This window comes from Triturus cristatus, chromosome 2_2 (assembly GCF_964204655.1).
Source record: "Triturus cristatus chromosome 2_2, aTriCri1.1, whole genome shotgun sequence".
NCBI classification, from domain to species: Eukaryota; Metazoa; Chordata; class Amphibia; order Caudata; family Salamandridae; genus Triturus; species Triturus cristatus.
In genome coordinates, this window is record NC_140582.1 from 448,085,495 (window position 1) to 448,099,292 (window position 13,798).

A 13,798-nucleotide genomic window follows, 5' to 3' on the forward strand; every position below is an offset into this window, starting at 1 on the left:
TTACTTTGTCCTATTTTTCACAGTAATATTTCTGCTGTGACCTTTTGCACATATTTGCATGCACAACAATATTGGATTTGTTTCTCTGAAACTACTTGGTTTACATATCTAGCTTTTCAAAATATTATCACGATGGTTCGCTTATCATGTACAAGGCCCATCAACGCACTATGTACAAATGTTGTTCTAACTTCATCCATGGGGTGCAGGGCTATCTACATATCCATAACATTACTAATCCATACGCACAAAGCATGGCTGCTTTCTATTATGAATAAAGATAATCCCAATTGATTAGTAGAGGAGGCACTTCAGCTGACACCGAGCATCACAGCATGCTGAGACTTCAGCACACAGTGGTCTGACTGCTCTTGAGGGGTGTCCAGTTTGTGACCAAGACAGGGTCCTACATTCTCTCCTGCCAAGTAATGGAGTTGGATCATCCCTTGGGGGGATTATTGGCTACACACCTACACACACTCTAGTCATACTCAGAGTAGGGTTTGCATAGCAGGAGTACGCCTGATTACTGCCTTGTTTATATGCCTGCATATATACATTGTTTTAGTACCATGGTAGAACTGCATCTACTATTTACTCTTTTGGTGCTTGTAATCACTTTCATCTGCTTCTGTCTCCTGATTATTGCAGCACATGTATTCTATACAAGAATAACGTTGGTTCAATAAATATATTAAAAACCTCCCATTGTGTATTCTTTGTATAGTTCTCTGAGCACAAATAATCACGAGTGACGGAACAAAAGGTTCTGATCTGTTTCCACGAATCCTGAAGGATTAGGATTGGCATGTTCAGTGATTGCTAGAAACAATTTGCTCCCTGCTAAGGATAGGAGGACTTATGGTGGCACTGTGAGCTAGCTGGTCTCTAGGCCAACATATCCTGGGGGGTGCCCCTGGAATCAGTCTAAGCACCTCACCCAAAGTTTATGTTGTCCAACAAACGCGCAGGTCCTATGGATTAGTGGGAACTACACAACACCAGTTTCTACTGTCCCTCTTTTCCATATTAACAGAGCTTAAACTAAACTTTTTTTGCTATACAAAACAGCAGAAAGAGTGGCACTGCCAATGCTTGTTTCCTATACTTTTGCCACTCTTTTACTTTAAGCAGAAAGGTCCTTGGCTTGGAGCCACATTTATTTGAGTGCCTAGGGCCTATTTTTTCCCACAGCAAAGCACACAAGATGATGGACGGAATGTTGCACATTGGCAAAACATTGACCCCCAGTCACAGATCTGGGTTTAATCCATCGTTATTTTGCTCACCACGCCACCTCAGTTCAGACATGGCCATATGCAAATCAGTCTTAACTGTGTGCCTCATGGGAACAGTCCAGCCCGAACTGCCAAGCCATGTCTTCCCTGGACCGGAATCAAGCATCCTAGAACCGGTTTCGGGGTTTCACCCCTCTTCAGCCAGGATAGCTTGACTCCAGTGGCGTAGTGAGCACGGGACCCACGTCTGGGCATACCCTTCCCACATAGGGCGAACAGCAAACCACACAAGATGATGGACAGAATGTTGCACATTGGCAAAACATTCACCCCCAGTCACAGATCTGGGTTTAATCCATCGTTATTTTGCTCACCACGCCACCCCAGTTCAGACTGTCTGTCAACTGTTGTTTTTGCATTTGTCACCTCGAGTGGGACGGGTATGCTCAGACATGAGTCCCGTGTTCTCCATGCCACTGGAAGCAAGCTATCCTGGCTGAAACCGGTCCAAGGATGCTTGTTTCCAGTCCAGGGAGGACCTGGCTTGGCAGTTCGGGCTGGACTGTTCCCATGAGGCACAGGGTCAAGACTGATTTGCATATGGCTGGGTTCAAACTGGAATGGCATGGTGAGAAAACAAACAATGGATTTAGTCCCACATCTCTGTACTGGGGTGAATGTATGACATGGTTCTGCATTCTGTCCATCAACTGTTATTTTTGCATATTTTTTCCCACAGCCAGACCCGCCATAAGTAAATTCATGAATGTACATAATGGTGCTTCACCACCCTCCAGGTTGGCTTTGAAGATAAAAGGATTCACCAACATAGTTTGTCTATGTTATGTTTGCATTTCAAGCAACTTTTGCAAACACTGGAAGGTTAAACAGATGTTACCAATTAACTAGCACAATTAAAGAAAAACAAAAACGCTATGTATTGCCTCTATTTCATTTTCTCATGCCTTACTTATTGAAAGGAGCTCCGCTTCCGTGGTCTGGTGCTCCCTATTGTAATCTCTTTCTTCCCTTTCTTGTAACCTGTCCTGAACCACAACCAGGAAGTAAAGAGCATTTATTCAACTAACCCACCTTGCTTTTTATTGTGTCTGAACTACTGTTTATTTCAGCGCAGACTCTTTCATTTTGGGTGTTGCTTGGGCATTCCTGATTTTCACCTCAACCTCCATAGCTAGTGTAAAAGGTGCAAAACGGAAGTTGCAGTTTTCAACGATGGACAAGACATACAGGAAGTGTATTGTGTACTTTGGTGGTGCAACAGGGCTGGGGCGTTCTCAAGATCATCTATAGTGAGATAGGCCTAGGGTGTGTTCAGCATTGTGCGATGCAATTCAAAACGTTGGGCAGGGGGCCTGCATCGTGAGGAAAATTGACAAATCTTTCTGAGTTGTCAAAGGCTCATAAACAGTGAGCAGCAGTTTGTTTCCTCATGGAGGAGGTTGAGGTGATCAGCATGGCTGGCTTGATATGTGAGTGCTTGTCTTTACTAATTGCAGCCTCTGGACCATGACGGAGGTCTTCCCCTTTGCCTGGTTCTTTGGAGGATGCGGCAGCACTGAGAGAAGTGGTAGCACAAGTCTGTCAAGCACACAGCAGGGGTGCTGGATGGCATGCTGTTCTTCTGGCTTTAGTTTCCTCATGCAGTTAGAAACATGAACCATATTATGTGAGACTAGGTGACCCCTCATGCCTCAGGTTAGCACCGGCTTTGCTCCGATGGTATTCAGCTTCTTCTGGGTGATCCACGCTCTTTTAACACTCCTCTGCTTCTCCGCATAAACAGTCTCCCATCCTACAGGGCCAGGCACACCCCTATCCTCTCTGAGCAGGTATGCAGGTAGGATTCTAGGCACTGGGCAGTCCCACAGCTTCTCCATCAAGTTATGCAGACTTTAGATGATGTTCTCTCATTTCTAGGAGACCAGCTGCCATGCAGACACATCCCCTCGTCTCACAGCAGCTCTTTGAGTACTCTGTGCCACACTCTGTTCATTGGTCAAGAAGAGCTTCAAACTGGAACAAAGTGGGGTAGCATGTGCTGGTGTCTGTGTAGGGGGAACTGTGGGCATCTGTGTGTGTGTGCATTGTAGCTGTATATCTGTACAGCAGGAGCTATGTACCCGCAAGTGAGTGCTGGGCAGGCTGTGTGTCTATGAGTCCTGGGTTAGGTGTGCATCCATGTGAGTGAAGGGGTGATGGATTTGCATGCATGACCGTAGGGGAAGGATCTTGTTTGAGAGCTTAGGGAGTGCCTGGATGATTGCAAGTGCAAAGGGTGTATCTGTGAGAGTGGAAACGTGAGGAATGTGACTGTGTGAGGCATGGAAGAGGGGTGTGACTATGAGAGTGGCAAGACAGACGTCTCCTCCTATGAGCGGAGTGTGAGTGTTACACCTGGTGCCCATGAGGGCAGATAAGTGTGCCTGTGTGAGTGCAACACATTTAAGCCATACTTTGCCATTGCCAATGCCTGTTAAAGCTTGTAGTGGCAGAATTTCAATTCACAGAGCTGCTTATTCCAGTTTTTACATTAAATAAAAGATTTTTGCATCAATAAGCAACTGATAGTTAAACCACGGTACCCACTTCGATAAATGCTCTCCAGAGAGGGGCATTTCAAATGATAACAATTATGGGCCTGATTTGGATGTCAATCAGAAAGCCTCCGATGCTAAGGCTTAAACTCCGACCTCCATATTACAAAGACAGCGGTCGGAGTTTAAACTAGCCAGTTAATCCACCTTGGTTCCGACGGGCTCAGTCGGAAGGGCCTCATAATCCCTAACGGACGACGTTTCCACCGTCAGGATCATGATGGCACTTTCCGTCAGCAGTTCCATGTCGGCCTTTCCAACATGGAACTGCTGTCGGAAAATGTCTTTGCGGGACCCTAGCAGGGCCCCCTTCCCCCTGGCCCTCCGGTTGTGGCCCCCTTCACATCCCTGCACCGTGTGGCAGGCACCATAAGGTTTCCCCCAGAGCAGTACTCTTCTTTCACCTCATAGTATATGCTGCCTGGTGTATCATTCCATCTCCTAGAAGGTGCTTGCCCTCCAATACAGCAAAGCCTATTTTTCATCTCATAAATATACTATCATTACACATTAGATTCTTCTACAATCCTTTTTGGTTTGTTTTTTTCCACTATATTAAGCCTTTCTTTAATGTTCTAGTCATGAAACACATTTTGCCTGCTGGATTGCTTTGGATACAATGATAAAAACAAAATTGTAAAACCAATAATTCAGCTTTTAAATGCCAACACCGGCATGCTCAAATGGGAAAAGTAACTACTTTAAATGCAACTGACAGAAAATTCTCCAAGTACAATTTACAGCTGATTTGACAAAAGCCTTTTTTTAGTTTAGGTCGCGCAATGCACATAGATTAAAAAACTCCTATCACTGCTAAAAAGTCTTCAAATCCTTCAGAGTCCCATTTTTTACATTTCTCAGCTGCAGCTGCTGACTACTCAACTTTATTTGTGTAACGAGATGGCAAAATGAGGCTATTTTTTAACTTTTTATCTCTAATAAGGGATCCAAGAGAAGGGAAATTATTTTTTATGAGAACTGGAAAGGATTGCTTTACATGCTGCAGAAGATTGCTCATCTCCAGATAAAAAGATACGTGTTCTGCTGCCACATAATCATTGCCTCGTGAAATTCACTGACAGTCATAATTGAGACCATCATTTCCAAATGGCCACAAGACTCCAGTTGCTTTATAGCTCTATAAAATGGATTTATCACTACTTCATGTGGAACCTGATAGCGGATATGTCTTTTTTTCAAGAATTTTTCCTTTGCTTTGAGAAATGAGATTCTGATCTATAAATAATGACCACTGCAAAGTAATTTATGCGTCCCTCAAGGAGTCACGTGTGTAAGTTGAGGACATTTCAAGGAAGGAAGGAAAAATGATATATATGGAAATAGTTGTTAATGAAGTGGCACATGGTTTGCAGGAAAGATGTAATGATTACTCAAATGAAGCTGAGCTCTATCAGCAAGACGTCTAAAGACCACGTGAGATGATTCAGTGGCAGGAGGTGCCCCTCAACACTGGAGGGGCGTTGAGGGGATCGAGAGCTGAACCTAGTGGAGGACAAAAATAAAATAAAAATGTACTCACCTTTGTTTTGCTCTCGGTCTCTTTTTTCTTTCTTCTTGGATGCTGTCAGCGAGACCGCACCTCGTGGAGCCTCAGGCAACCCCATCTGCAAATCCCGAGGCTGCTCTCATGTTGCAGATGAGCAGCATGAGAGCGGCGCCAGGACTGGCTGGAGCGGGATACCCTGATGCTCTAGCAGGCACAGGCGGCCTGTGCCTGCTCTCCACCCAGCTGTTTGAGAGAGCTAGGTGGAGAGGTTTACACTGTGCAGCATCGCAAGACAGCCGGCTAAATTGACTTGCAGAGTGTAAGTCAAGTTGGGAGGAAGCACCACTCCCCTGCTGCCAGTCAGCAGCAATGCCCCGCCCCCAAATACTGCTTGTGCTGGGAGAAGTAAAAAATAAAACAGGAATTCATTTTATTGCAGTTTTATTTTTCACTTTTGCTGCACTGGCAGCAGGGGGCGGCGCTCCTCTGCCCTAATGGAGGGGATGATGCTTTGCTAAATTATGAAACAAGTGTATGCTCAACCAAGGCATACACCAGCACTCCCTTCTTCAGTCTCATTTAAATATTAACACCAGATAGTCATGGTTCTTGCTCTTTTTCATTGGTTAAACCAACAGTCGAACAGATAATAGAGGGCAACCTGGAAGTGCCTGAAGGGCTGGTCTGACAGGATAGTGAGAGGGCCAGTTTTGGGGCTGTTTGTGGGCCTGTTTTGTGATGTTAGACCCAGATTTTACATTTGATATACCTAATAATAAAACAATCACTGTCTGCAGTAAACACAAATCTGTGCACACTTTAATACCTTGTAACACTCTCACACAGCGTGTCTTTTGAAGTTCAAAACTGCCTCAATTTGCAAACATATGGCACGTTTGTAGTTTTCTAAATTCACCTAAGGGGGCCACCTTTATTTTGGTGCCCGGGACATTTTTTCTGTCCCAGTACAACGCTATCGATTTTGGAAGAACGCTGTATGCGGGCTACATTTGCCAAGTAATAACAATTTGACTCTGATTTTCTGCGTTTTTACTTCTTTCCTGTAATATGTTGTTGTTTGGATTGCCAACTGGCCTGTTTTATACCACCACCACCAGTATTTGAATGTCCCGATCAATATAAAAAGAAGCAAAAGCACATAAAGCTGGTATTTTTAGCCATTATCTATTCATAGCATTTTTAAATGTGTTCCACAGCAGAGGAAATAATTTTAAGGGTCAAAACAATATTAGCATACAGGCTATCTGCACACACAAAGGCAGAATTGCTTGCAGTCTTTGAAAGTAGGTGCATGCAGTTGATCACTAGAATTACTTGCTCACTACAAATAATCCAAAAGAAATGAGGGTAAACTGCACCCAAAAAGGAAGATATGTCCCAAAAAAAATAAAGTGCGTGCACTACCCTTTCCTATTTCTTCATCCTGACTCCCCGGCCAAATAAAACAAGCATTGGCAAATGCATTCAGTTTCTTCTGTGTGATTAATAATGCATTTTATTTTTAAGTTTTAGCAAGAGAAGGGGTGGGTGCAGTGATGTGGCAGGAATGGTGACCGGGCAGGAGCAGGAGCAGTGACGGGGCAGGAAAAGTGACGGGGCAGGAGTGGTGATGGGGTAGAAGCGGTGATGGGGTAGGAGTGGTGACGGGGCAGGAGCAGTGATGGGGCAGGGCCAGTAACGAGAACAGTAATGGAGGCAGAAGTAACATGAGAACCTATTTTTTCAATAAAGGGTCTATGGGAAATCAGTCTGAATATAACAAATAAAGTAGATGATCTCAGCAAATGAATCCAAAGGTAGACCCATGGGAGCAACAGATCATACTGAGCAGGGGGGAAAGCCAGAGACCGGGTTGTAACTCACTAGCAGAAAATAGGCGCCCTGAGTTGGCGTGGTGGTACTTATCAGACTCATAGTCGAAAGTCTGCATACACATCAACCTGTCTATTAAAAAGGCGCACGTTCACCCAGGGGAAGTTGGCGCTGTAATAGGTGGTCCAACAACAACTGTGTAGATTTTTGAACACCGCTTATCTGAGCAATCTGATGGTGGATGCACAGGGACGTGGGCAAGTAAAGGAAAGACAGTGGCTTCTCAGCATATTTCACTTCATTAAAGAGACTTTGTAATTATGACATAATGAATGTTCAGAGATATATCTTTGGGGGCAGGTTGAGAGCACCAATGATCTCTTTAGCAACATGATAAATTCATGGAACTCCTCTTTAATGCTGCTCAAATTTGCTCGGCAATTAGGTTAATAGGCCTCCGTGATGAATGATGAAATAGAGAGAAATTTTCAATGTTTGTCCCATCTATAAATTAAGCAGCTTCCCTTCGCATTCTTTACAAGGTGATGAAATCCATAAACTAATGAGGATTATTTAAAGAATGCCAACGTGGGAGAGAGTGTGTCATAACTAGAGCACCTGTCTATTTAAATAGCTTGCCGTGGGGTTGTGTGTCAACAATAGGAATTTCTCTAGCCTGCAAGTCTCCTGCGAAACAGTGTATACATTTTGATCAAATATAGCATGGGCTGCTTCCTAGTAGAAGGAATCTTTGCAGTATGCGGTACCAAGGGGATTGTTCATTGTGACAGCATTTAGTGATCTAAAGAATCATTTGTGGATCAATGGCCTTTGTCCCTCCCAGTTGGACATGTCACGTTTTTTAAACCCTCCAAAATCTCCCTATTTGCTATTTCTGATGCCTAAGAGGCTCTAAATTTACAGCTAACTTTATAAAATGGTGTCTTGATATTCAGGCTATGACTACAATCCCGCAACACTCTTTTCGAAAAACCCACACAGCCACGGCATAGACTGGCTGCTACAACTAGCTTACAAAAGACATGCAAAGACAGCTAATGCAGACCCCACTGCAATTAACACACAGGAGCTACAGAATGCATCTTGATTGCATCTTGATGACATTCTTACTGACAATTTAAACACACACACACATGCATTTGCAGAGCACACATCTCCATCACAGCGCCTAGAGTGTGCATGCACATTTTTCCAGTACCTCATACACTGTACTCACCTCCGTGATGCCCTGGGCATCGGCAAGAGCCTGCTGCAGGGAAGCGTGGATGCCACACAACCAGATTTTGTTGCTTGGGTCAGAAGGACAATGCGAGCAGTCCTGCCCAAATGTAGCAATTAGAAATAAAAGAAAGACAATAGCGCGAGTGGCAGCATACAATGGTGGCTGTTTCTTGGTGGTGCCCAACATGCACCAGTTCCTATAAGCCACAAATAAATTGTAAATAATATGTAAAATGGAATTAATATGCTGAGAATACCATGTGCTTACCGCGGGGCTAATATGGTGTGCAAATGTGAGGATGAGGCACAAAGGAATGGCCAATGGGGCAAGGCATGCATGAAGCATGTTGGTGGGAAGGAATGGGGCACATGCAAAAGGAGTGGTGGCATAGAGCTAAAAGCGAGGCTTGGAAAACCATGGTTCCAAGCCTTGCTGGGTAGGAAAAGCCTACCAAAAAGGAGTTCCACGAAAGCGTATGGAAATAGTACTTCGACTACAGGAAATTGATAAGAGATACATTCAGGAAACCATGCTACAGCCAACAGAAATGGAGGAAAAGTAAGTGGCAAGCACATGAACCAATGAAAAGCCAGTAAAGCAAGGGGCAAGATATAATCCCCTTTTAAGACTTATTTTAAAAATATTAGATTTCACAAGCGCAGCGCAAGCGTTATGCAGGCGAGACCTAATGAAGGTACTGCGAGCAGGACAAATGACTACTGTGAACAAATGCAGAGTGGAAAATGTCGACCATCTCAAGTGGGATACTAACGACAGATGAGCATTCTAAGAATGGCCAAATGCATTGTCATTCAGAGTAAAAATAATTGTTTGAAAGACCACAGACATGCAATTGGTTATTTATTTTTTCATAGTACTTTTTCATAGTACTGGTAGTTTGTCTATATGAAAAGTAAATGAATATACCCAGATTAATTGGCAATTGTGCAGCAAAAAGCACAGTTTTAAATAGCCATGGTGCTAATCGCAATGACAACTCTGCTAGTTGTGGAGTGCAACTGACATGATGGATTGTGATCAGCTCACGCAAAACCCATCATTGCTGCCAATGCCATGTTACTGCTAAACCACACGTATATTGCAATAAGAAAATTGTCTCAAAACACCCCTTTCACATCACTAACTAGACAGTCTTGTTAGCGGCCACTGCCTTTACAGCACAGTCTTTACCACGCAGACTTTACCACATAGCTAAGTGCTGGTTCCCTTTCCACAGATGCCTTTACTATGTAGGTAAGTATTACATTAAATAACATAATCATTATGTTATTTAAAAAAAATTAGGTAAGGATAGTGGTAAAAGGAGGTAATGGTACATTTTAGGGCTTAGGTGTAGGCAGAGGTAGAGAGAGGTAAGGGTAAGTTTAGCATTGTGGGATGGGTAGTTGTAAAGGGAGGTAGGGGTCATTTTAGGGTTTAGGGATGTGTAGTAGTATTGGTAGTAGTAAAGGGAGGTTAGGGTAATTTTAAGGTTATGGAAGGAGCAGTAGTAAAGGGAGGTAGGGACATTTTAGAGTTTAGTGGTGGACAGTATAAAGAGAGGTAAGGGTAATTCTAGAGTTTAGGGGTGGGTAGTTGTAAAGGGAGGTCAGTCATTATAGGGTTTAAAGGTATGGAGTGGTAAAGAGAGGTAAGGATTATTTAAGCATTTAGGGGTGATTAATGGTAACGGGAGGTAAGAGTAATTTTAGGTTTGGGGCGGATAGGGGTGAAGGAAGTTTATGGTAATTTTAGGGTTTAGGGGTAGGTAGTGGTAGAGTAAGATGAGCGTAATTCTAAGGTTTAGGAGTGCGCAGTGGTAAAGGGAGGTAGGGTAAGTTTAGGGTTCAGAGGTGGGTAGTGGTAAAGGTAGGTGAATGTTATTTTAGGGTTTAGAGGTGGGTAGTGGTAAAAGCAGCTAAAGGTAATTTTAGGGTTTAGGGCTGGGTAGTGGTAAAGGCCTGGATAGGAGTAAATTAATAACATGTGAGATTTGAAGGAGTTAAGCTATTACAAAAATAAAAATGATATATACTTTACATATACTTACCATGCATGGTAAAGGCATGCATAGTAAAGACATCTGCATGGTAAAGGCTGAGTGGTAATTTCATGTATTACATTCCTGTCTAGTCACACTAGTGCAACACATTATACTAGAGTTAAAGCTTGTGGTATCAGACTGAACCTTTGAGTAATGTAATCGTTATCCCTATTTGACAACAATAAAAAGATAAAAATATGAAAATTCTCCTGTATCTAACCATAGCAGCATGACACGCAGTCTAAGATAAATATCTTGGTGCTATTTCCTCATGGAGAAAAGGTGTCAGGTCAGCTTCCAGCTGTGTTTCAGTAATGGAAAACAGGTCACATTTGAGCTAGTTGTTATGTAAAAGATGTTTTATCCATTCCTGCTCATTGATTGTGCGTTTACCAGTGGGCAGTTAAGGTGAGGATAACAGATCAGTTACAATGAGAATTCCTGTGTTTCTTGGCCCCCAGCATTGCCTAATTTCATAGATACGAGTACAGTGCAGTAGCAGCTGCTACTGAATGGGGCTGTTGGGGCATAAAAAATAAAATAAAAGGACTTACCATTGGTTCCTCTGGCCGCCACCTCTCCTCCATAATTTTCTCCCCTAGAGGAGGCACACAGACTCCCAGAATACCCTGGCCAATCCCCGTGCAGCAGCATTGTGATTGGTCTGTGCGCTGTGGTTCGGCGCACCAATGGGGACACGGAGGCTGTGCATGTTCCCCACCAGGATGTGTAATACAACCTGGTTGGGAACATGCCAAGTGCGCAGGCCTGTTTAGCCAGCCCAAGACGGCTGGCCGCACTTTGGAGTGTGCTCAACACTCCTCCCCCTGGCCCCTGCTCGGGCCACACTAGCCCCACCTGTCCTGCCTCACACCTAAGCACGAAGGAAAACTAAAATGATAATAACACTAGTTATTATCATTTTGTTTTTCCTTTTGAAACTGCTCGCAGAGCAGTGTGGTGACGCGAGTCCCCGCTGGTACAGTGAACACATTTAGATTTACTGAAAATTGATTATATAGCAAAGCAGGGCGGGAATGAACTATTCATGACTAACCAGCCACTTTTGTAACAAGGTCAGTAATTGCTCAGATGGCAGGTGGTTGCCACAATTTATAAGTTAAACATCCATGGCCTTTATATTCACTAGACTGTTTGAACCCTCACATTCCTCCCAGACATTTGTTCACTAGAATTGTATGTAAACTAATCCCACTTGTGTCAGTTATATGCAACAAAAGACGTTGTACCATTCAAATGTTATAGTAGATGCTACCTCTATTGCATTAAACACAATAAATATAATATATATAATGGATCTGACAATTAGGATGCTAAGAATGCCAACACTATGACTGCCAAAATGTGGGGTGCAATGGGGACTAAACCAATTGCCAAAGTGTGGCCATATGGGGCCACCTGGCCTGCTCACAATGCCGGACTAGTGGTGAGAGTGTCTCACTTGCCCTTGTTCTGATAAGTGCTTCTGACCCCTGGGAGCAAACACCAATTAGCAGTTGGGACACTGAGTTCTATCCCAGAGTATCTGCACAATGCCTTAGGATGCTCTACAATGATGGACAAGGTCGAGGAACAACCAGCGACGGCTCCTCCGTAATGGTGGAGGAGTGTCGCCCCACTGTAGAATAAAAAATAAAATTATAATAAAACAATTTTATCATGGTTTTGTTTTTCACTGGCAGCCTATGCTTCTGAGTCTATGGCAGGGCCAGGCAATCCTTTCTTGATTGCACAGGGACAGGGTGGAGGAGTAGACAGCACTTGTAGGTGAGCATGTCAGTTTGGTCAGCCATCTTAGGCAGGCCAAACAGACATGCACACTAAGATTTCTCCAACCCAGCTGTATTGTACAGCTGGGTGGAGAAATGGTACAGGCTCCCAGTCCCTTAGTGAATGTCTAACCAGGCTTCTCAGACCAATCAAAGGCGGCTCTCACAGCATGAGAGCAGCGTCTGGATTGGGTGGGGAGTCTGGGAGGATGTGCTGACCCTGGATCTTCTGGAAGAGAGGAGCAACGAGACGGCCGGCAGCGGGAGTAACAGGTAATTGCTTTTTTTTTTTTTATTATTTGCTCCTGTGCTGTCCCAACACTTTTTTTTGCCAGCAGTCGCTGCTGGGAACACCAATACGAAGAATATAAAGATGTCAGTGACATTGTTTGTTCCTGCAGCAGATGTACAGGAAAGAGCAAAGACGAAGACTAGAGATAGGAGGCAGGTAAATTTAAAGAGCTGAAGGCTTCCCAGTGCAGGTGCCTTTGAAAGAGAGTTTTCACAGAGAAGGTATGTTGGTCAAAGAGAGAGGAAGTGCAGAAAAAAACGTTGTATGTATCTCGAACTAAACATTCATTGCTGAGGGCATTAGAAACAGTTAAACCCCTGCGCTCAGGCCAATATATGGAATTCACAGATGTGAGCAACCCTAAAGGAGCACAAAGTTCATCAATTGACCTTTTCGCTGGGGATTTACTTTTGATGGATTGTTCACGTCTCCTGACATATTATAAAAAAACAACTGACAAAATTATTAGCAATAAAACCGAAGCCATGTTTCATTACCCTTTTCACTTAACTGCACTTTCTCCCAAGAAATGGGTGGTTAAGTGGAAATTGATTTAATGACTGTACACAGCTGAAGAATTCACAACTGGAATGTTAATAAATGGAATAATCCACATAAACATATTTTGGGCAGTTCGAGCTATTCACAATGACTTTTGGACTTTGGAATTCTCGTGCCCTCTCCAGAATTTATCAAATTAGTATTTCGATGTATTGTTCAAATCTGCAACGGTTTGCTAGGGTTCAATGTACTGGTTCTACACATATGCAAAATGTTTTTGCCCAAGACTGTCAGAAAATTCTTTAGATACTGAGGGGATTGCGCCCCTGGAACCTCACTTTTTTGGGAGTTCCGGGGGCACAATGCCCTGCACCATATTTACAAAGTGGCGTTAAGCCACTTTTTGTGGCTTACCACCATTTTGTAAATATGGTACCCTTTCACACAGGTATCTGTGTGAAAGGGGCATGCAATGGGTGTTGCTGTGGGCTTTCCATCGCAACACATTGCTTTTTGGCACTGCACCAGGTTTTCCAAGGAGGTGTAAATCTGAGGCAGTGCCATGCAATAGCAGGCGTTAGAATCACGCAACTAAGAGAAATAGTTTCATTTCTCCTGGCTTTTGCTTTTTCCATGTCTGCTGCATTCTGCAGTACACATAAAAGAGAAAATCCCAGTAATGATTGTTTATGTGCAGGAAGGTGCACCTTCCTGCACATAAACAATCATTAAAAA